Raw genomic sequence first — 25,144 nt, forward strand, 5'->3', positions numbered from 1 at the left:
GGAGCTCTCCTAAGTACAGACTTCACCCCTATTCTGACTTCACTGGTCCAGGGTATCCTGTGCGCCCTGAGAGATTTTGAAAGACTCAGAATCACATCTCTAGACTCAGCCCTCGGACCATCCGTCTATCATCGAGACTCCCACCCTGGGTACAAGTCACTCTCAGGGCGTGAATGGGATCTATATTCTCACAACTCCCCAACACCAACCCTCGTACACATTAGAAGCTTAAGTAACTGATGAGCAAATGAGGCTAAGAAAACAAAAAGAAACTCAAGTAACTAAGGAAACCAGATTAACTATTTAAATAGTTACCCAGAACGACTTAATACACTTCTTATTGTTTTTCCAGAAATTCTTAGATCAAGAGTCAGTCTTCTCTGAAACAGAGACAAGAAGTTTTAGCAGATACTAAGACTTTTGTTCTCTGAAACATAAAACCCATGAGCTTGAAGGAACTGAATCAAACAGCTATGAACTACTCAAAAGCGTCCAGAGTTCCCACTGAATGCAGGAAACTGCGTGTCTGAGTCAGAGATGGGTTCTGATTTGCCAGTAATAAATACAAAAATAACATCTCAGTAAAAGATCAGGAAACTAGGTTATGACTGGTCTCTGATTTAATTCTATCGGGAGGAGAGATTCGAAATACAGATCATCTCTGACCCAATATCCCATCATAGGGAACGAGGCTAAATGAAGGTCAACTTACTAGGAGAAAAAAGGCCTGAACATGTTCGGTTTTACTTCTCATTTACCTAAGTCTCAAGCGACTGCCAAACGACCCTAATTCCCAGGTTACCTGAAGGGCACAGCTGAAGCTTCTATCCCTCTTCTTGTGCCTGGGAGCAAGGATGGTCAGGCTTTGCTCTGGGAAATCTCCTGGCCGCTGTTAACATACAATTCCACTTTTGTTTCCAGACAGACTGAGTGGCCTGCCGGCTCGCTTTTTGTTCCTGACATTCCCCAGTTATCAAGGCAGCTCTCAAAAAGACCTTCTCTAACCCCACGGACAAGAGAAAATAGATCTTGTACTTCTAACAGGACAGTAACGGATGGATTTTATCTTTAAGTTGATGAAGAAACACTTGGGGGGTGGGGGAGAGGGGCGTGGGGAGTAGTCCTATACAAACACACACAAAAAAAATTTTAATGGCCAGTTGGGGTTCGACAAACTTTTCAGACCACTTTACAAAAGCCCTGACCTCAAAGAAAACACTTTCCAAGGCCAACATACATGCCCACACAAAGAAACACAGCAGGCGCTCCCCAAGGGCCAAAATAAAATGCTCTCTAGTAATTACCATAAATAGAAAAGGAGACGGGCTTCCTGAGTCAGAGTACAGAGTACAAGAAAAACCACCAGCAACAAAAACATCGTAAACAAAATTACATGGCCAACAATAAACCGGGAGCAAAGCGGAATTGCTTCTCAGTGAGATGCAAAGAAACACATCTGGAACAAGAGGACGCGTCCATGAGCCTGCAGAGAGGGCTGTCACAGTAGAACATGCTGGTACCTTTCTTAAATACAGAAGCAGAATGCAATGACAATTGCTTTCCTTTGGTACAAACAGAGAAGTTTCTGAAAAACCCAACAAATAAACTATAGCTGAACATCTGAGAAAAGATCTGCTTCTCATTACTCTGGGCATTTATGATTTCCCCTAAATCTGGTACAATTTTCCAATCGATTCCAATTTCTTGCTTAATCAGTAGAGAAAATTAGAGATCCTCCCTCAAAGAACAGTCTGAGAACCTCTCAAATGAGCACATGAGGCAGGTGCCCATCAGATCAACCACACTAGCTCTCACTAGTATTGTGAGGTTAGCAGTTAGAAATCAGACACGTACTGGGGCGCCTGGGTGGCTCAGTCGGTTAAGCGTCCGACTTCGGCTCAGGTCACGATCTCGCGGTATGTGAGTTCGAGCCCCGCGTCGGGCTCTGTGCTGACTGCTCAGAGCCCGGAGCCTGTTTCAGATTCTGTGTCTCCCTCTCTCTCTGACCCTCCCCCGTTCGTGCTCTGTCTCTCTCTGTCTCAAAAATAAATAAATGTTAAAAAAAAAAAATAAAAAAAAAAAAAAAAGAAATCAGACATGTACTATATAAATCCTCTCCAAAATGAATCTGTGATTAAAGATAAACACCACAGAAAATACTAGTGAAGGAAGAGCATGAAAGTAAGTCTACACATTTGCCTCAGAATCCTCACTAGCCTAGGGGCACCTGGGTGGCTCAGTTGGTTAAGTGTCCGACTCTCTTCAGCCTAGGTCATGATCTCACCGTTCGTGAGATGGAGTGCCCCCATAGGGCTCTGCACTGACAGTGCGGGGCCTGCTTGAGATTCATTCATTCATTCTCTCTCTCTGGCCCGCTCTCTCTCAATACAAACGTTAAAAAAATAAAATAATAAAATAAAAAAGAGCTTGTAGAATCATCCACCAGTATTCACAACAAAACCATAATAACTTCTTACCAAGTAAAAAATCTAATTTCTTAATACAAAATATACCATTAATACTGCAGCCTAGGTGAAGCAAAATTATCAGCTTGCTTCCTTTGGTTTTGTGTTCAATAGAAAGTTCGCCCAACATACTACTGAAGTTTAAAAAAACAAGCAATACGATATATAGACAGGCAGTTCCTTTATAACTTCTACTATTTCTGGAGACCCACAGACTTCCTCTTCACAAAGAGCAGGATGCAGCTGTGTGGCATTTGCTCCCTTCTAGAACCAAAGCCTTTGCCTGGCAAATAGTAGCGACCGAATCTACGGAATGTCATTCACTGATAGAATGGTCTCAACCCACATTCTTCGTTTCCAGGATTTCTTACTTTGCATCCTTGCTATGGTCGGCAAGGGTCTAAACCCATCTTCTAAATCACTCTTTAGCACTCATTTCTCCTAGAATTCTCGCCTTCTGGATCCTCCCTTATCACAATAATTGTTTCTCAGATACCACCTCCTCCCGGCCCACCAACAAAGTCTTCTCAGACCATCCTACCACACAAGCTAAACAGCTGCTTCAACTTTCTTCACAGCATTGATCACCCATAAAATCCTCATTTTTCAGAGTATGTAGTATGTGGCTTTCTAAATTACCAACTGAGCCCCATCAGCAATGGAGCAAAATTTGTGCTCAGCGTTCAGTATGTAGCTGACCCTTGAACAGCACAGGTTTGAACTGCACAGGTGCGATTTTACATACAGACATTTGCAACAAATACAGCACAGGGCTGTCAATGGGTTTTCCTTAGGATTTTCTTAACATTTTCTTTCCTCTGGCTTACTCTATTGTACGAACGCAGTATGTAATAACATAACATACCAAAAAAACCCATGTTAATTGACTCTTTATGTTACCTGTAAGGCTTCCAGTCCGTCAATGGTAAGCTATTAATTAAGTTGGGGGGGGGGGGGGGTGCTAAAAATTATACACAGATTTTCCACAGCGCAGGGGGTGGTGATCCTAACCCCCAAGTTGCTCAGGGGTCAACTGTATTCAAAGCTTGACTTCCCAGTTAAGCGTCCGACTTCAGCTCTGGTCATGATCTCACGGCTTATGGGTTCAAGCCCCGCATCGGGCTCTCTGCTGTCAGTGCAGAGCCTGCTTCAGATCCTGTCCCCTCACTCTCTCTGCCCCTACCCTGCTCGTGTTCTCACTCTCAAAAATAAACGTTTTTTGAAAATTAAAAAAGAAAAATAACTTGAATTTCTAGGGTGAAACGTTTTTTTTATCCACCCTAAAGAAAGAAACATGGGTCAAAGAAATAAATTAGCTCACGTAGCTAACAAATTCAAGCGTGAATCCCAATCTCCCCATAAAAATCCTGGAATCTGGAGCCACATACAAGCTGTGTGATCTTGCCGACTGATGTCGCCCGTCTATGCCCAAACTAATGCCAAATGCATGCTGTCACACAGCACAAAAAGGGTGTCCAATGAGGGTCTACCCCCTCTGTTAGTGAGGGACAAAGGAACGAAACAGAACATGTGGACTCTTTTTCTCCTGCTGCTGTTAAATTACCAATAAGCTAGCATCAAAACCACCAACTTATTTGCTTACGGTTCTGGAGGTCCCAAGTTCAACATCAGTTTCACTGGGCTCTCAGCGGAGGTGCTGGCAGGTCTGGTTTCTCCTGGGAGTTCTGAGGTGGGGGGAGAACTCAATTCCCTGCACCTTTTTCAGCTTCTGGTGGCTGCCGTATTCTGTGGCTTGCGGGCCCCTTCCCCCTTCTTCAGAAAGCACCACCCCTACCCCCAGCAAGCTCCTTCACATCCCTCCCTCTGAGGCTCCTACCTCTGCTTTTATGAGGATCCATCCCTCTGGTGACACTGGGTCCCCCTGGATAACCCAGGACACCACCCCATCTGAAGATCCTTAACGTAATCACATTGGCAAAGTACCTTTTACCGCGTAAGGGAACAGGTTCCGCGGATTAGGAGTTGAATAGATCAGGGGCCTTCAGGCAGCCTGCCAGAAAGTACATGTTCGAATCTTCACACCTGAATAACGGAGCAATTGCGCCAGACAAAATACGCTTCACTGCGGAAAACTGCCACACGTACACTGAGGTGTGTCGAGGGGGAGCAGAATGCGACTTGAAGCTGTCTATGAGGACGTTTCAGGAACATGAGTGGCAGAATTTCTGCCCATTTGTTTTTCTTTTTAGTGGAGATAGACAATCAGTTCCTAATAAAGTAAGAACACCTGAATAGGCCAACAATAAAGGGTGGAACTCTTAGGCTCATCTACAACTACCATTTCTCAAAGCTTTCACTCTGTGTTTCCCTAGAAACAGCAAAGTAATTGAGTGTTTCTATTGAAAAGGCTTTTTTTTTTTTCCTGCATTGAAATCATGGCGAGTAGGGGAGTAGTGAACTGGTTGAAGGGTTTTACTATTGTTCTGACTTCTCAATAAAGAGGAACATGGAGCGGGCGCCTGGGTGGCTCAGTCAGTTACGCATCTTGAGCGTTTCGGCTCAGGTCATGATCTGAGGGTTCATGAGATCAAGCCCCGCTTCCGGCTCCGTGCTGACAGTGAGGAACCTGCTTGGATGCTCCCTCTCTCCGGCCCTCCCCTGCTAGCTCTCTCTCAAAAATAAACATTTAAAAATAAAAAGAGGAACACGGAGTGCACATCAGGAAGTGGAACACCTAATGTGACAGGGTCTTCCCTTCTACATCTGCAACTGATTGTTAGAATTTTGTTAATTTACCTGTATCAAATGTCATTACATTTGATTTTTCTATGTTTTTTATTTTACTATTCGAAATGAGCCCTTCCTGGGTCATGATTTTTTTTATCTTTTCATAAACAGAGACACCTCCAAACTACTCTTTTCAAAACTAGCACGGAAGTTGAAATTTAAATAAAGAAGTCACAAATGTGTTGAAAATTTCTCAGATAGGAGGATATGAATTACTCAAGATCTCGACTCTAAGAGACATAAATGGATAGTAAACACATGAAAATACGCTTTGACAGCATTAGTCAGGCGGGAACTGCAGCTCAAAACCACAATGAGATACCATTCCGTCCCCAGGAGGATGGCTATCATCAAAAAGACAGACAATAATAAGTGTTGACAAGAACGTGGAGGAGTTGGCTTCCTCATACATCTTGACAGTAATGAACCCTGGGGCAGTGGTTCTGAAAAACGGTCTGGCTCATTCCTCAAAAGGTTCACGAGAGTCATACCGTGTGACCTGGCAATTCCACTCCTAGGTGCACACCCAGGACAAGCGAACGCACCGTCCGCGCAACAACTTGCAACCATTCACAGCAGCTTTATTCATGATGGCCAACACGTATGAAGTGGCCATCAACTGAAGAATGGATAAAATGTGGCACGGATCCCGGAATGGAAGTATTGGCTGGACGATAAAAAGGAAGAAGTACTGATCTGGCTCGATCAAGCTGGCCTCTGCAATTAACCCCTGCCGGGCTGCACTACTCGTAACTCGTAAAAACAAACTCCATTTTGCACATTCAGCGAGTGTTTCCTCCACAGTGAATCTAGACTCCTAAGCACGTGTGAAAAGGAAAACGCTGGAGCTGCGTGATGCCTTTAAATGCAACGTCTGTTCCCTACACGACAGGCCCGCCATGCAAACTACTTAACAGACATCCGGACGACTTCGTGTTCACAGTAGGTGAAGGGAGAGAAAGGAGCTAACTAGTAAGGATGGGGAGGGAAGGAGACCAAAGATATAGCAGCTTCCCCCGCATGGCCCCCGCCCACACCGTTTCGCCCATTCGAGAAAACGCAGAGAGGCAGGTGCGTGGCTCCTCGGGGGCTGCTTCTTCGGGAGTCTACGTCGCAGCCAAGGAAAAAAACTGCTCGCCTACAGGCATGGCGCATGTGTTACTAGGAAACAACGCACGGATGGGGGCCAGTGTGACATGAATGTAGGGGGAGAGAGGAGGATCTAAAGAGAGTTTCTTGTCAACGAGTCAAAGGGCTGCACTTGTTAAAACCTACAGCCTCCCAGGAATCCCAGCGAAGCATGATTGCTCAGATGCACGGCGGCCTTTAATGGGTTCTGTTATAAAGAATTACATGTCAATAAATTAATTTGAGTGTAAGACACAGACAGGATTTCAGGGAGGAGGGGGGCCGGGGGGACCGAGCTAGCGGTGAGGACAAGGATTGGAGGGAAGGAAGGCGCCCGGCCTGGCCTCTGGGGAGCCAGTGGACGGAGCTCCATGGCTGCATCGGAGAGAAGTGGGGGCAAACCACTCATGGGGGGAGGGGGGGGAGGAGAGAGAGATAAAAAAAAGAAGAAAGATAAAAAAGAAAAATCAACACAGACTTCAAACACCTCGTGCATGACCTGGGACTCGGTGCAGAAATGCTCCCGGAGACGAGCACAGATAAAGGAGTCTAGGCTCCTTCTGACCAACTCTCCAGCCAAGCCCCAAACTAGCCTGGACAGAGGAGTCTCCTGAGATGTGATCAGCAGAGGGAAGCAGGGAGCGGGGGTCCTGGAAGAAGCACCAGGGAAAGTGATTCAGGCCGCCTCTCTCCCTGCCAAAACGAAGCAGCTGCCGATGCCAACACGTCCCATTTAGAACGCTGCACAAAAGCATGTGCACGGAGGGACCACACAGCGACTTTTCAGAAGCCTAGAATAACTTCCAAGTTTAACCCGTGAAGTAGTCACTTCTTTTAAAAAAAAAAAAAAAAAAAAAAAATCTGCCAATATAAAAGGCACCCAGAGAAACAGGTGCTTTTCAGAGGCTACAGGACACCAGGCTCATGGGACACAAAAGCGCCTCCTTGAACTGCCAGGACACTGGGCGTTTGCACCGACATTTACATAGGATGGCAGTGTGACCGAGAAAGCCTCAACAGCGGTCAGAAAGGCTTGCTGGGTGGGACCTTCCTCGGAAGAGAAGGTATGAAAACCCAGACCTCCCGCTCCATCATCACAGTGTCTCTTCGGGACACTAGATGCTAGAAGAAACGTTTCCTCTGGCTGTTTGGCACAACCACCCCCACCTGGTGGCTAGCCATGGGCGCAAAACCGGGGCTCTGCCCAAACTCTGCAGGCCTCTCCTCAAGTTTCCTCATATTCGCTTTTCAAGTATCAACTGAAGTGTCTCTCTTCACCTCAGAAACGTTCTCCTCGAACTGTGAGAACATGCTGTTCGCCCGTTTGAGCAAAATGCTTACTCACAGATCCTCAAAAATGGTTGGCTCCCGCACTGGACGTGAGCTAAGTGTTCGCTTTTAGCAACATCCACTTCCTTCACCAACAAGGTGCCTTCAAGTAATGGCGTCAACGAATATGAAATTCAGCGTTGCATTTATACCTAACACCGCACACACACTGTTGTCAATCAACCGCGACCCGATCCCTCAGTGGTGCAAGACACCAGCTTCGTGTGCTTTCCATGTTCTTTCTTTTGGTTCAAATTCTCCTGCCTTCGGGTGCCCCGGAAAAGTCAGTCCTAGCGGACCTAAGGGAACTTCATCTATTTGGGGGCCACCGTTCTTTTTTGAGGTCCTCTAAAACACTTGGTGGTGGTCTGGCATGAAAACGTGACATTCTGGCCACAATAAATATTCGTTTCGCTAATATGAAATTTGCAGCCTGCTGCTTTCATCTCTGTTGTCTTTTGTTTGCTCAGAATAACTTTACAAGATGATCTGGCACTGGAATGAAGTCTTTCTGAATCTTGTTTAAATCGGTGTTAACCCTGCACTACGGGAAGACCCAAGAATGCCTAGAACTCGACGCAAGGAATGGCAATATGAATTAACCGTGACCAAATTCACTCCGCCTCGGGCTCCGGAAAGCACGTCACGGTTACCACCCGGGTTATTTCTTTTAGGCTTTTTAAAAATATGAAAACCAAGAACATCTGAAAAATCAACAAAATATGACAATTACTGAGCACCACTGGTCGGGAGCATTAACGTTCCCCCGTCGGCTATACGGTCTTCATGTCATTAATCAAGGGACGTCTGTTAGGCAAACACGTAACTGGATAACACGTTTTAGTAAACGTCTCCAGATAGAAATATTGAGAGACAGAGCGAGCCACACCAGAAGTCTGGTGGTCTGCCTTCATTGTGAAAACAGCAAAATGCAGGGTGGTCACTTCCGGTGCCTGGTCAAGAACAATCATCTATAATGGCCTCTCCGGCCCATTCTGCATCTACTCGTGCCTACATTTTGCTCCATGTTCCCCAAAATTCTGGTCCCGAGTCGGATCAGATGCTGTGTATCCAAAGACTGGGACAAGTCCTGCAGTCTTACCCAACATGTAGCCCTCAGATACAGGTGAGCCCAGTAACCATCTCAACCAATCTCGAACTTTCATCGTGTCACGGATGATTGAAGATCACTAAAATTAAGAGTGATCAGATGTGACATCAGTGACAAACGATCAGGAGTCATCGAAAACACAGTTAAAATGATGCTTGCCTTGTCTCTGAAACACAACAGGCAAGGATTTTTGACTAGAAAAGATGGCCGGCCGTATGTGTTAAGATAAAGGACAGAGTAAGAAATCGCTGTTTGGGGGCACCTGGGTGGCTCAGGCGGTTAAGCGTCCCACTTCGGCTCAGGTCATGATCTCACAGTTCTTGAGTTTGAACCCCACTTTGGGCTCTGTGCTGTCAGCGCGGAACCTGCTTTGGATCCTCTGTCCCCTTCGCTCTCTGCCCCTCCCCCACTCACTCTATCTCTCTCTCAGAATAAACATTTAAAAAGAAAACTTTAAAAACCAAACAAACAAACAAACAAACAAGAAATTGCTGTTTGGGACCCACTGTATCTCCCGGGACTTTCCCTCACGATCACGGACAGAAACAAAACTGCAGCCTGCAGCCTGCAGCCTGGGGAAGGGAATGAGGGGCTTGGTGTCTCCCTCTCATTTAGACCTCCCTCTGTGGTGTCCCTTCCTTTTGGTTTCAGTACTTCTTCAGGGAGCAACTCGTGTCTGGCAAGCCAAAACCCACCAGAGGATCTTTTGCCAAAAGTGCAATTACCAAGCTGCCAGTTCCAAAACCCAATCCCACTTCTAAAACCGTGCTCTTTAATTTGTGCTCTACCTCCAGACTGAGCAACCCTGGAAATAGAAATGGGAATTTTCCAACCTGGAAATAGCTCTCACGGAAACCTTCTCTCTAGCCATTCTCTTTGGAATAACCCGGTTGGGCCTGCTTCACTCACATGCACCCAATTAGGGCACATGATGTGGTTGTGGGCAGTGGATGTAGACTCTAAAAATTTACCCGCCCACAAAATTCCATTCTCAGATGGAACATTTGGGTTCAGCATCTCCCATCACCAAAAGGAAGCCGCCATCTTGGATTAGAGAACAAAAGCTGAGATAGCAATTAGGTCCTTCAGAAGGAACTAGTATCAATCTTCCACATTGCCTATAGATGAGCTACAACCCCATGGATAGGATCTTTCTCTTTCTTTCTTTTTTTTTTTTTTTAAAGTAGTAAGTCAAAAGGGGAGTTCACATTATGATACGGACTGAGGCATCCCACTGGAAATGTTTTCCATCCCTCATGCGCACACTGTTACCTCAGAAAAAAACCTTTTCAACTGTGGCCTAGAGTTCCTTTCATGCATGGCCTTCATTAAGGAGTCTTCGACTTCCACCCTGTGCGCCTGAGATGGTCTACACCATGTCCTGCTTCTTCCCTTAAATAAATAAATTTTATCCACTTAATTGGCTTGCCCACCGCCCCCCCCCCCCCACTACCCACCCAAAGAGGCAGTAAATAAGGAAATGCTGAAAACCTCAGCAGCAAAGCATATTCTGAGTTCTTCCCGCTCTGACCCTCCCGGCACAGCTGCTTCTCATCTAGATGTATGTTGTTCCTGTCTGCAAAGGCTTGCCTTCTACCCTCTAATGGTTTCAATGAAGAATAAAGGTTAACTTTGACTTTGACATTTTTATACTTGAGAAGAAAGCAAGAGCAGTTCACGCTGCCCTTTCAAGTAGAACTAAAAGGAAAAAGAAAATGAACTAGTTAACATCTGGAACAAAATATTAAATCAAATTAAAACGTTAAGCCATTCCTGTGAGCTTGTGAAAAGCTGGAGGCAGTCACTGGAAGTTTCCAAAATACATTTCGGAAAACACTACGATAGCCCCCTCTCCCCCTAATAATCTGCTAAATGAAGATTCAGAGAAAACAGCACACTTAAGAGAAATAATGAAATCTCCTTGTCCTGTAAAGTGGATTTCAGGCTACCGCCACCAACACAGGGTAAATTTTGAAGCCCCAAACAGAATTCTAATTTTTACCAAATCCGTGTGATTGGTGACAAACATCTCATTCTTCGTCCCTTTTTCGTCCACATCTTCAAACAGAAAACGGTACACATGATGCCTGGGGATCCAAAACACACATAATGGGAACTGAACCACTTCTCATCAATGCTCACCAGCCTCATGAGGTGACTGGGGAGGGGACAAAATTGGATTCCGAAGGCACAAAAGGTGAAAACACTTAGAAGAACGCTTGCTTGCTTAAAATAAAACAATCATGGGACACCTGAGTGGCTTAGTCGATTGAGCACCCAACTCTTGATGTCAGCTTAGGTCATCATCCCAGGGTCGTGGGACTGAGTCCTGCATCAGGCTCCACACTGAGTCAAGAGCTGCTTAAGATTCATTCATTCATTCATTCATTCATTCTCTCTCTCTCCCTCAAATAAAACTTAAAAATAAAATAAAGCAACCATGTTATTTCTCTTGTGAGTGACCACACACTCTTCTCCCTCTCTCCACACACCCCTCCCCATTTTCATTAAACCTGGCATTAGAGCCACATATTCCCTTTCTTCTCCAAAAAGATTGAGGGTAACTTACTTCCCCTACATTCTTTCCCCATATCCTGGTTCTACACATCATTTATAGCAAAATTCTCAGCCCCAAATCCTTAAAAGTGGTAGCTACTGAATGTTTAGCTTCGCAGCACGTATGGGGTCTCGCGTACTCAGATTACTTAATCACCTAACGGCTTAGGTTAGTGACAAAGTGCTTTAGGAAATCACTCTGCCTGGCTTTCTCCTGCTACAAAATAGTTCAACTCGATAACTTTAACCATGGTATTCAAAACCGATTTGGAATTATAAACAACCAAATGCTAAAATAAATGAATAAATAAACAACCAAATGCTTGAGTCCACTGGGCACACTGAGGACAAATGAAACTAAGCAGTGCAAGTTTCTTTAAATGGTGGCTCCCCAGGTCCTCTTCCCAGAGAAAGGACAAGAAATTCTTTGCTTTGTTATATACACAGGTGCATCGACTAAAGGCAGAAAAGCAGGAAGGAAGACGGAAAAAGGCCCCACCAAAGCTGACTAATCTGCCCTACAAACCAGAGAACCATCAGTATGTTAATTGAATCCAGAATCTGGGAAAGCCAAGAAAATTTAAAAGGGGTGCAAACGTTTATAACAAGAGGAGGAGACTCGTGGATTTAATTACTTCCACTATACATGACAATTAAGAATAAATGGTGGAAAACCACAAGACAGCAGACAGTGAAGAAAAAAGTTAAATGTTGATTGCCATTCGTGTTAACAACAGGAGTTTCTAGCACCTGCTATAAGCTACTGTGTAATAAAAAAATGAATTACTCTTCCTAGTGAATAAATGAATACATCAATGTTAAGCCCGGTTCTTGAGAAAGCACATTTAAACTCCTCTAAGCCACCAAAAGTCAGAGTCACCAAATAGAGGCGTCAAAACAGGATGGAAAGAGTCTGAACCTCTTCAAAGCTTTCAGCCTACATCTGACAACAAAGCACAGAATGGAGTATTACCAGACAGGAAATGTATTTAATAAAAAATTCATTCTTTCAAATACAAACAGCTGAACAACAACAACAAAGCCAATAAACATTTACTGAATACATCTTACATGTATCACTGCAATGCATTCTCAGAACCACCCCAAGTAGGAAGGCTAACTTGACCCAGACTGCACAGTGTAATGAACAGCAAAGGAGAGGCTCAACCCCAGGCACCTTCCAAAGCAACTTCCCCAAGTGAGCTACAAGTTCAGCCTTTTGGTCTACCGGAGGCTGCGTGACCCAAAACAGAAGAAAACAAGCGAGGGGCGACATTAAACCAGAACCTCACCCATGCTACCCTAAGAAGATATAAGCAAGCAGAATTCCTCTTCAGAAGATTTCCATCTAAAGGGAATAAAGTCAAAATTTGTATTTTAAGGGTGAGTAAATTTATAAAAGGCGATAAAATTTATATAAATCACTGATGGGTTTTATTTCATTCCCAACAGCATAATAAATTGTCAGCTACATTTAATTACAAATTCCATGTTGGTTGACTCATACTCCCCCGCCCCGCATCCCCAGAACTGAAACTATGTTGCCATACACTAAACTCCTATCAAAAGCTCTTTCTCAGGTGCCTGGAGAGCTTGGGTGACTCGGATGGTTAAGCATCTAAATCTTGATTTCAGCTCAGGTCATGATCTCATGGTTCATGGGTTCGAGCCCAGAGTCAGGCTCTATGCTGATGGTGCGGAGCCTGCTTAGGATGTTCGTTCTCGTTCTCTCTCTCTCTCTCTCTCTCTCTCTCTCTCTCTCTCTCTCTCTCTCTCTCCCTCTCTCTCCCTCTCTCTCCTCTCTCCACCCCTTTGCCAGCTGTGCTTTATATTGCTCTCTCAAAAATAAATAAGTAAACTTAAAGGGGGGAAAAAAGCTCCTTCTCAATTACGCAGGTAGAGGACGGGAAGATGACGACTAGACTAAGACAAATTGATAAACTTGACCTTCAGACTTTCAGTTGGAAGACAAACCAGTCTACAATGGTTCCCAAATTGGGGTGTGGCTCCAAACCACAGACCTCCACTCCCGTTATTCCAAACCACAGTAGCTGGAGGAAAAGGCTCACTCACGGGAGGTCAATCTTTATAGTTCTCCAAAAGGATTCAGAGGCACATCCCTGGAGAAGAATACTAAACCACACCGCACTACTCAATCTGCCCTAGCCCCTCTTGAAAAAGCTTTGAAAGAAACCTGCCTGCAGGTTTCAAGGACAACCAGTGTGTAAGTCTCTACTCTAAAGCTTAGAAACACAAGAACCTATACTAAAACCTTCAAACACCAGTCGACTCTGACCCCAGAGCCTGGAAGATGGCTCAACAACAACAACAAAAACAAAAACAAAAACAAATTACAAACGTGGCTACACAGAGGGAATCACATGTGACACACATGTGACGATTTTACAACAGCAAATTTACTTTTCTCATTAAATTAGGCTTTGGCAAGAAAAACAAAAATGTATCCTCAACTCTCCACATTAAAAAAATGGTAATCCAAACCAGCAAAGAATCCAGGCCCTCAAAAATGTCTGGTGTTGTCAGTAGTGTTTTTTCACGCTTCTTAGTAAAATTGTGTATATATAGATGTCCTGAGCATGACAACAGTTAGGGAATTAAAACCATTTTAGCTCACGAAGAGGTGACTGTTACAGAAAACCTGACACCAGGGAAAGGCAGGTAAGCTGGGAGAAAAAATTTTCTGCAGAGTAGGTATGAAAGTAATATAAAAGGCTAGGTCACTAGGTGAGGTAGGACGTTATCAAAATAACTCCACCACTGACTGATCTATCTATCCTCATGGAAAGAAACAGATACTCCTTTCACCTTCTTTCCAAAATGGCTTTCGGGCTGCCCATTTCTTTACAGTCAACTAGGAAAGTGAATTTCAGCCGCCACTGGAAGCTATAAAATCCCCACCTGCCTGCCAAGTGTGACCGAATATCACAGACTTCCCCGGAAACTCTGAGAAACGTTACATTCCACTCTACAATACATATGCACCAACCTAACTTTATAAGCCAAGATTAAATTAAACTGAAGTTCCAGGACGAGGGCTAAAGAGTGAGGTGTCCCATAGGTGCAGAAACAACCAATGGCTAGTCTGTCCTCGCGCGCTCTCTCCCTGGAGGTCTGAAAGCCCGCACTAGCTCTGATGCCCAGATCAGCAAGGTCAGCAGCAAGCAGCTTAATACTCTGAAGCTATTTAAAAGGTCCTCCCCGGTAAATCTAAAAGCAGCATCCATCAGAATGAATGACTCTAAATGAGACACGCACACCAAAACCATTCTCCAATTATTAATTGCTTTGTTTTCTGAATTTAACAATCCACCGCCCGCTGTTCCTTGTCTAGTAGGCTTACAGTCTTCTGCTTACTATAACAAGATCAACGTGCATTAGTCTAAACAATCTGATCTTAACCAGACCCTGCTTCTGTCAAAGATAACTGAAGGGCAACATTAACTCACAGAACATCTGCTAACTGTTGGAGGGCACAGAGACAGAATGTTCCACAGACCCTGATGGAACCATACTTAGCACGGGCCCTTTTGATGTACAATAGCCTAATTTTATACCAGGAGGTGATTGGACTCCCGGTACACATCCAATTCTTTAATGTAACCTCAACCCAGCTTTGGGGGAGTCTTTAAATATGATATTCACCATCTTTGAATTCCACCAGCAAGAATAATGCCACCGAAATTATAAGACTGATTTGGTTGCATTTGAGAACTTAATGACACCCTTCCTTTGAAGTGGAAAAATCCCAGAGATCACAAAAACAAATTACGAAAAGCATTCATAACAGCATTTTTTTTTTATTAAATCCTAAACTAGAACTGCATAAGTAAAGCAGCTTTTCACACGTCAATCCTCCTTATTTGACCTGCCTAGGAGTCCATGAACCCATCTTCAAATGTGAATATCAATAAACTGTAAAATCAAAGCATCTAAATAATGACTGAATAATTTAGGACTAGTACTAAATGCCTATGTAACAAATAGGATACAAATTAAATATCGGGGCGGAGAAAGGTCACCATACATAGTAATGTTCCTTTTGAAGTAGGAGGGGTTATTTGAATAATCCTTAGAAAAACACTTTGGCAATAAAAACCATCTCCTAACTTTTTCTATAAATTTAAGAAACTAGGAAACTTCACAGGGCGACTCCATGACTTATATAAAGACGTAAGACTTACCAAGATGTAAAGGAAAAAAAAAAAACGTATATTTCTTTGGACCAAGTCATTCTCTCCTTTTTTTGTCCTTAAGGTGATAATTATGAAAACGCATGTGGAGCCTGTGGCTCAGTCAGTTGAGCACCTGACTTCGGCTCATGTCATGATCTCACAGTTCATGAGTTCGAGGCCCACGTCCAGCTCAGAGCCTGAAACCTGCTTCAGATTCTGTGTCTCCTTCTCTCTCTGCCCCTCCCCTGCTTGGGCACACACGTGCTCTCTCGTGCGCGCGCGCTCTCTCTCTCTCTCTCTCTCTCTCTCTGAAAAATGAACATTAAAAAAATTTTAGAAGATGCATTAAACTTTGAGGATATTCCCTACTTTATCAGAGAGCCAGGTGTTAATAAATTCTAGCAGGCAGCGAGGCACAGTGGACGGGTGGCTAGCTGAAAATCTGGAGATCAGACCACCCTCAGCATGGTCTGCTTTGCCCCCAGATTCCCACACCCATTACCTGTCCTCTGAGGCTGTTCCAGAGATTAAATAGGCCCAAACAAAGGGAGTGGAAGGCCACACTGCACAGAGCCCGGGGGAGGGAGCTTGTGTTAATTCAAGTCAGCTGCGCTGTGAAACACTATACAACTGGTTACAAAGAAAAGAGGCCCCCAAAAATAAAATATATATATATATATATATACACACACACACACACACACACACACACACACACACACACACACACATCAAGGACTTGAACTAAGAGGAGCAACATGTCCAACATGCTTTGGGGACTGTTTCTCTTTGATTTCTTCACATTTCGGCCTACTAGAGGAGAACAAGAGAAAAACCGATCAACACAAAATGTCAATAATCCTCAGAGTGGCACAAATGTGGGGCTTTTTTTTTTTCTTTTAAACATTGAGTTCCTAAATGGTCTATGATGAAAACAAATTACTCATGTACTATAAAAGGCTACTTTAAATAAACCGTACACAAAAGAGAGTATCAAACTGTACCAAATTCTATTCTTCCACTCTCTGTAGTTCCTAACTTTGAGCCATTCTCAATCCTGCCCACCCTCTTGATAGCATTTAATTACATGCTTTCGTTCGCTGAGCATCCATCAGTGAAGGTACTTGGAGGAGACCGGGCACTGTTCCCAACCCAGCCTGTCATCAGTGTGATTTCTCCTCTCCTTCTACCAAAGAATGACAACGAACCCAGCTAGCAATGGCAAAATTAACTGGCATCCCTTCAGTGATTCCTGGAGTATATTCGCACTCAAAGAAGAAAAGTTTAAATATAAACTTCTGTGATGACAACATAGAAGGTGTGATCAGCGGGGCGTGGCAGGCCTTGTTTCCTGAGCACCTACGTGGTGGCAGGCCCGCAGGGGACAGGCGGCCAGTCTGGCAGATGCCTCTGTGAGGTGTGAGGCGGGGGCCTGCCCCAGACTTGACCACTTCCCTTATCTGTTGCAGAGAAACGGAAAGCCCGTGTGCTTAAGGAAGCCTTTCCACGCTATTTCAAAGAAAAAAAAAAATCCTAACTAACTACAGATAAGAATAATTTTTTAATTTTCCACTCAAAACGTGGTTGAGTGGGAAAGAACCACGGGAACAGAGAGAATGATCACTCACGTGAACAATAAGTATATACGAGGGTGCCTGGGTGGTCAGTTAAGCATCCGATTCTTGATTGAGGCTCAGGTCATGCTCTTAGGGTTCACGAGATTGAGCCCTGCCTCTGGGTTCCGCGCTGACAGCCCAGAGCCTGCCTGTGATTCTCTCAATCCCTCTCTCTCTCTCTGCCCCTACGCCCCTCTCTCACCCTCTAGCTCTCTCTCAAAAATAAATAAACATTGGGGCGCCTGGGTGGCTCAGTCGGTTAAGCGTCCGACTTCGGCTCAGGTCATGATCTCACGGTTCGTGGGTTCGAGCCCCGCGTCGGGCTCTGTGCTGACAGCTCAGAGCCTGGAGCCTGTTTCAGATTCTGTGTCTCCTTCTCTCTGTGACCCTCCCCCGTTCATGCTCTGTCTCTCTCTGTCTCAAAAATAAATAAACATTAAAAAAAAAAAAATTAAAAAAAAATAAATAAATAAATAAATAAACATTAAAAAAAAAAAAAAAGTAAGTATAATATACCACAAAAGAAAATGGGCTGGAGAGAAGGCACTGGCTCTGCGTGAGTATTTCACACTTTTCCATTAACAAGGAAACATCTTAAAATTGCACACAAGAAAAACCATCAAGAACTTTCACGTGACAGTGAAAATAACACTTTTTCTAAGATGACAAGGGCAGGAAGGATAGCGTAGGTATAGAAGAAAATATTTCCTTTTGAAAGCAGTCTCTTTCTACTTTTTTTTTTTTTTTCCATTTTTTGGTTTTTAAGAGCTAAAGGTCATTGGGTTTATATGAAATAGGTGAAGGCTGCAAGCCTGCTCCTGTCTCAAGGTGGCCAGGACATTGACCAGGTTTGCATTATCGTGGAGAGACAAGATAGGTCCCAACACCGGCTGGGAAGCAAAATTCAGTTAATATCCCACAGGTGACCTCAGGAGGAGAGAGGTCACAAGATCATCTGAGATCTAAGAGTGTTATCTCAAACGACCTCACCTTCACACCCCCCACTGAAGGGGAATCAAGATGCATGTCTGACCTGGAAGGGACTAGTAACAAGGATTGGAATGAAGACCGTAACATCAACACCATAAATCTGCCTTCCCCATCAAGCCTGTAATTGTAATACACATACAGAACACCACCAAGTCCCCCGAGTGGAAGCCTGCCCGAGATAAATCAAATGTTTCCAACATGCCAATTCAATAGCTCTTCCAATATCCATCCACTAAAAAGACCATTCAAAGTAAGATGAGAAGTAGACTCTATGGCCCGGGGGTTGGTGTGCCAGCTCCAAGGAATCAGAACTAGCACCAGACTGTGTTCATAACTACTCCCATGTCGTGGGTAAACTCCCGGTCCGACCGATGAAAAGCAAAGTACTGAGGCTCCTGGGCGGCTCAGTTGGTTAAGCATTCAACTCTTGCTTTCAGATCAGGGCATGATCTCGCGCTTCATGAGTTTGAGCCCCGCATCCGGCTCTACGCTCCCAGCTCAGCTCAGAGCCTACTTGGGATTCTCTCAAAATAAAAAAATAAACACTTTTTTTTTTTTTTAAAGCGACATATTAATGGTACCATTCATGTTACCATTCGTTTGAGCCTAATTAAAATTAGGCTCAAACACCAGCCCTTGACATTTCCTGTTCTGTGACCTCACTGGGCATCAGCTTCCTCCTCCTCCAGAGAAGGGAGAACAAAGGACTCACACACAAAGAGGAAAGGGCACACCCAAGACACTTCGGAGGCATCAGAACACAGCATCCGCATTCACAGAGATACCCCTATCACCTGGAATACACAGCAGAGGGGTCGAAAGTCACAAACTGATTGGTAAGTGTGAATTACTGAACCACCACACTCCATACTGAAAGTAAGTTAACCTTTACCTGGCAAATGAAATCTGCTCAAAGTCTAGTGCTTATCCCCGATCCTGATGGGGTCCCGAGCCTGGACAGCATGTTCAAATACACAATCCTGGTTGGGTGTTAAAATGCATTACCACTTAAATTTAAAATTCTTAATTTATAATTAAAACACACACACACACACACACACACACACACACACACACACACACACACACCTATTACCCCGTATTTGAGCCAATGCTGAAACCGAACACTGAAGGGGGTGTGTTTCTAACAAACTCCAGAGAGCGGTTTTAGACATCTGGGAGTTAGTACAACATTCTTTCCCCAAGCAAAATAGTTTCTTTACAAAAGCCTTAGTATCCACCACGGTACACAGGAATTTACAAATGTTGTTTGAAATGTATGCTTAAGATGCATACTACACTACGTGTTAGCGATCATTCATTTTTGAGGCTGACAAGCATAGTTCATTCCGAAATTTGACAAGCCATCGTATTTAATCCTTGGATTCCTCTTTTTAACAATATGCTGAAATTTTAGAAACAGTGTCACAAAACATAAGAAGTTAGACTTGACATACTTTTCCTTCCCTCCCAGAGGCAATCTACCTCACTGCCCCACCCCATCATTTTTGTAGTTTCGGTGACAGAAGCCCCCCCCCCCCCCCGGACCACGGTGTTCATCGGGGTGAGGAAGGAGCCATGCTGTGGATAACCTCATCTACCAAGAGGAGAAGGAGGGGATGCCTGGGTAGCTCAGTTGGGTTGAGCTTGATTTCAGCTCAGGTCATGACCCCAGGGTCATGGGGATCAAGCCCTGCCATGGGCTCTGCACTGAGTGTGGAGGCGGCTTGAGATTCTCTCTTTCTCTCTCTGCTGTTCTCCCCCCACTAGTGTTCTCTCTCTCTCTCTCTAAAATTAAAAACTAAAAATTAAAAAAAGGAGGGGGCCATAAAGAGCCCGTTCTAACTGCCGGCAAAGAGGAACATGAGCAGTCATACAGGAATGGCTGAGGCTGGGAGGAAAGGCTGTGGCTAGAGAATCGGGGGCTTTTCTGCACATTCTAGAAAGGACAGAGGACAACTCAACATCTAGGAACAAGCAGAAAAAGAGGAACAGCAACTAGAGAGTGGTCAGAAACAGGAAGAGAATAAAAGAAGGGAATAACGGTGTCCAGGATCCAAAGAAAGGGGAAAGAACTCCTAGGACTAGCCAAATGTTATTTACATACAGGTAGCGAGCGCCCTGCCCTCCGACATCTGGGTTCAAAGCAGACCTCTGCCCTAAACAAGGTGACCCTGGCGTCTCTAACGCTGCCATGCACAAAATGAGGGGTGTGGACAGAGTAATCCCCAGGGTCCCCTCCAGGTCTACAGGGCTAAGATGCACTGACTTTCAATTACCATTTATAAAATCAAAAAGAGAAGAAAGGCTGGTCAGTGTTTAACAATCTGCATACCATTAATTTTTGAAAATTAAGCCAACGAAAATAAATTAATAGCAACATTCATGAGCCTAGGTGGTGTCATATGCTATTATATTCCAGTTTTTTAACTGGCAGTAGGGGTCCATTTTTAACAGGAACTAGAAGGTTCCCAGTCCCACATTAGCCCATATTTTATTCCTACTTTGTGAAGAGTTTCAAAAAAAAATCTTGTGTCTGAGGTTATACACTGTCTCAAATATTACAGTATTAAGAATCTAGGAAAGGGACACAGAGAACATGATTTAATGTCTTCTAGGTGCTCTCTACTAACTACAGCCAATACCTGCTTCACCCATCTGGTAGTCAAGGCTCCAAACGCAGAGTGAAGGAGGAAAAAAGGAACAAACGCTCTGCCCAATGAGTGCAACACTGCTGTAGCAGTAAAGTCAAGACCAGACCAGCGAGAAAATTCAGAGAGGGTCAGAGAATCAATGGCTGTGAAAATAAACAGCGAATGAATGAAAACCTCTGTTCCCTTCAATGTATATAAAACGCCCTCACGTTTAAAGTACATGCCCATATAAAATGCACCTTCAATACAAACAGAATTATCAGGATGCATTCTCTGAATAACTCCAAAGCAACTCCAGTAGGGCTCACATTCCTCTTGGTGACCAGAGTCATCACCTCACAGGAACCCCCACGATTACAAGGTCAAGTTTTGTTCCATTATACAGCACACTGACAATGCCTCTTCGGAGACACGATCTGTTAATGTATGATTTATTGTAATTAAGCAACACAGTTTAATGTCATCAAGAGGCTTTAATTAGAGAAGGCTGCCGTGTCTTCACGCTGTCAGATCAATTGCTGTTTGCACATCCATACGGACTTACACATGCTCTCAGAACACTTCTGCATATAGCAAGCCAGCCTTCTATTGGGGCTGTGGACTTTCACTGTAAAACGTTTCATTTTTTAAAGGTTTGCCCACTAAATGGGTTTTGTGTGTTCATCCATACCAATAACCACAGACTATTTAAAAAAAACAAAAACAAAACAAAACCACTCCTCTCTTCTCCAGAACACGGGGCATGGTAACTTTGGTACTTATTTGAACTATGTATTCCTACCTCAATGGTATGTTGCCCTTGACCCAAGATTCCCTGATCATTCATACGTTACAGCACCAACTACAGATCTCACATAACTCAACCTCCATTTCCTTTCTCCACCTACACGTTCCTGAACAGATGTGGATGCTAAACCAGCTATAATCCTTTCTGCCGATTCCAAAACTCATTCAGATGGATTTGAGAAAAAAGGAACATCCACTATACCCCTTATTTCTATGACAATATGGGGTATGACATACCCCTTATTTCTATACGTTTTTGCAAATCATATATCATATGAAGGACCTGTATCCAGGCTATATAAAGAATGCTTACAGGGGCGCCTGGATGGCGCAGTCGGTTAAGCGTCCGACTTCAGCCAGGTCACGATCTCGCAGTCCGTGAGTTCGAGCCCCGCGTCAGGCTCTGGGCTGATGGCTCGGAGCCTGGAGCCTGTTTCCGATGCTGTGTCTCCCTCTCTCTCTGCCCCTCCCCCGTTCATGCTCTGTCTCTCTCTGTCCCAAAAATAAATAAAAAAAACGTTGAAAAAAAAAAAAAATTAAAAAAAAAAAAAAAGAATGCTTACAGGTCAACAATAAAAAGGCAAACAACCCAATTTTAAAAATGGGTAAAGGAGGGCGCCTGGGTGGCTCAGTCAGTTCGGCTCAGGTCATGATCTCATAGCTCGTGAGTTCGAGCCCCACGTCGGGCTCTGTGCTGACAGCTTGGAGCCTGCTTCGGATTCTGTGTCTCCCTCTCTCTCTCTCCGCCCCTCCCCACTCGCATTCTGTCTCTCTCAAAAATAAATAAAAACATTAAAAAATGTTTTGATAGATAGATAAAATTGGGTAAAGGAGGGGGCGCCTGGGTGGCTCAGTCAGTTAAGGGTCCAACTTTGGCCCAGGTCATGATCTCATGGGTCCTGAGATAGAGCCCCATCTCGGGTTCTGCGTGGGGAGCCTGCTTGGAATTCTCTCCCCGCCCACCCTCGCCTCTGCTCTACTTGCGCTCCCTCTCTCTCGAATAAGCTTTTTAAAACTTGGGCAAAGGATGTGAATAGACATTTCTCCAATAAAGACATATAAAAGACACATGTAGTTACCATATGACCAATCAATCCCACCCCTAGGTATACAACCAAGAAAATTTAAAACCTATATCCACACAAAATCTTGCACACAGATGTTCATGGCAGCATTATTTGTAATAACCAACAAATGAAAACAAAACGTGTTCATCAACTGATGAACAGATAAATAAAACGTGGTGTTATCTCTATAATGGAATACTATTGGCAATAAGAATGAATGAATTCCTGAAAATTGAGAGCAGTGATGGTTGCACAACACTGTGAGTAAAGTCGGTGCCACTGAACTACATTCCTAAAATTGGTTAAAATGGGGAATTTTGTCATGTATATTTCATCACCATTTTTTGAAATGTGAAGGGGGAGTAAGGAATAAAATGCTGATTCATGGTACAACATGGATGAACCTCAAAAGCATTATAATAAGTGAAAGAAGCCAGACACAAAGACCACGTAGTTTATGATTCCATTTATATGAAATGTCCAGAAGAGGCAAAAGCACAGCAACAGAAAGGACGTTAGAGACTGCCAGGGCCTGGAGGGAGGGAAGAGGTAGTAACTGCTAATAGATAACGGGGTTCTTTTGGGGCACCTGGGTGGCTCAGTGGGTTAAGCGCCCGACTTCAGCTCAGGTGGTTCGTGGGTTCGAACCCTGCATCAGGCTCTGTGCTGATAGCTCAGAGCCTGGAGCCTGCTTCAGATTCTGTGTGTGTGTGTGTGTGTGTGTGTGTGTGTGTGTGTGTGTGTGTGTGTCTGCCCCTCCCCCATTTGCACTCTGGCTCTCAAAAATAAACATTAAAAGAAAAATTAAAAAAAAAAAAGATCTGGGTTCTTTTTTAGGAGTGATGTACTAAAATCACAGAGCAGAACTCTCTGAATATGCTAAAAACCAAAGAATTATATACCCTATAAGTGTAAATTTTATGGTATGTGCATTATATTTCAATAAAGCTATTTTTAAAGTTTTGAGAGAGAGGGGAGTGCGCACGCATGTGTGAGCAGGGAGGCACAGAGAGAGACAGAGAGAATCTCAAGCAGATTCCCCACAGTCCACCATGAACATGAAATTATGACCTCAGCTGAGAACAAGGTTCAGACGCTTAACCAATTGAGCCACCTAGGTGCCCATCAATGAAGCTCTTTATAGGGGCACGTGGGTGGCTCAGTGAGCCGAGCATCTGACTTTGGCTCAGGGCATGATCTTGCAATTCATGGGTTCAAGCCCCACCCACATCACGGTCAGTGCAGAGCCTGCTTCGGATCCTTTGTCTCCCTCTCTCTTGGCCCCTCCCCCACTTGTGCTCTCTCAAAAATAAATAAAACATTAAAAAATGAATAAAACGTTTTAAAAAGTACAGCTATTTTTAAGACAGTGGAAAGAAGCTTAAGAAACAAACGTGTGTGTGTGCGTGTGTGTGTGTGTGTGGTCTATGTGCATAAAAAAAGAATGTGTGTCTATTTCCCCAATTTGGATTTGTTTGTCTTTCAGGTCAAATCTACTCACAAAGAATTATTTGTGTCCCACACCTTTAAACAACCGAATCCCTGGCTACAACCTACAAGGCCTCACAGACTGGCAGAGCAAGGTGGCCAACAATACTTGTGTAATGAGTACCCACCCAAACTACAAGCCAAATCCTTTTTCTAAACACCTTGGTCTCTTCTCCTGGCCCTGAAGTACAAGCTTTAGTTTCTCTAACAAATATTCCTCTAAATTTTTTTTTTAAATGTTTATTTATTTTGAGAGAGACAGAAAGAGAGAGAAAGCGAGAGAGCAACAAGCAGGGAGGGGCAGAGAGAAAGAGAATCCCAAGCAGGCTCCGCACTGTCAGCCCTCACCAATGGTGAGATCATGACCTGAGCAGAGATCAAGAGTCAGATGTCCAACCGACTGAGCCACCCAGGCGCCCCTAACAAACAGTCCTTTAGAAGTATAGGCAAATTAAGGGCAATTGCAAGAGGGGTTTTAAATTTTGCCCCTTCTTTGTAAGAAAACTGCTTCTACACAGCACTGCCTTAAAAGACCTACCGCTTTAATGAAACGAAAATAAAATATTTGGTTTTAACTCTGTGAATCTTTTATGTGAACACAATGTATTTTAATTCACTCAAAATAGAAGTATGAGGCATGTCTGACCTCCAATTATTACTCAGATTTTAAAAATTAAATTCATGAGGCAAATTGCTAATCTGTTTTTCCGAAATAACCATCTGACTCCCCCCTTGTAAAATATCAGCATATTATCGATGAAGTCATTTTTATGTGAATATTGCTCATCGTTCTTTGTAGGCATTTTTCCCCAGCCTGTTTTAATCCTCCCACCTTCCTCCTCTGACACGCTGATGTATGCCTAAGTGAGAGCTACTGGGTTTTAGTTTGGCAGTACTTTTTACCAGCCTTTCCAAATTTTTTGGTCATGACCCGGCTCTGGTTTCTATGCCAGAACATACATTTGTAATGGATTACCTTAGCAAGTATTCCCAAATCTCTGGGATATTTCATA

At 43.9% G+C, this 25,144-nt stretch overlaps 1 protein-coding gene across 7 annotated transcripts in view; it reads right to left on the bottom strand.

Annotated features, from left to right (window-relative positions):
* Positions 1-25,144, bottom strand: part of JARID2 (jumonji and AT-rich interaction domain containing 2) — a 275,578-nt gene that overhangs the window by 164,147 nt on the left and 86,287 nt on the right. The gene's annotated exons all lie outside the window — the stretch shown is intronic.

The sequence above is a fragment of the Neofelis nebulosa genome, chromosome 6 (genome assembly GCF_028018385.1).
Source record: "Neofelis nebulosa isolate mNeoNeb1 chromosome 6, mNeoNeb1.pri, whole genome shotgun sequence".
Classification (NCBI taxonomy): domain Eukaryota; kingdom Metazoa; phylum Chordata; class Mammalia; order Carnivora; family Felidae; genus Neofelis; species Neofelis nebulosa.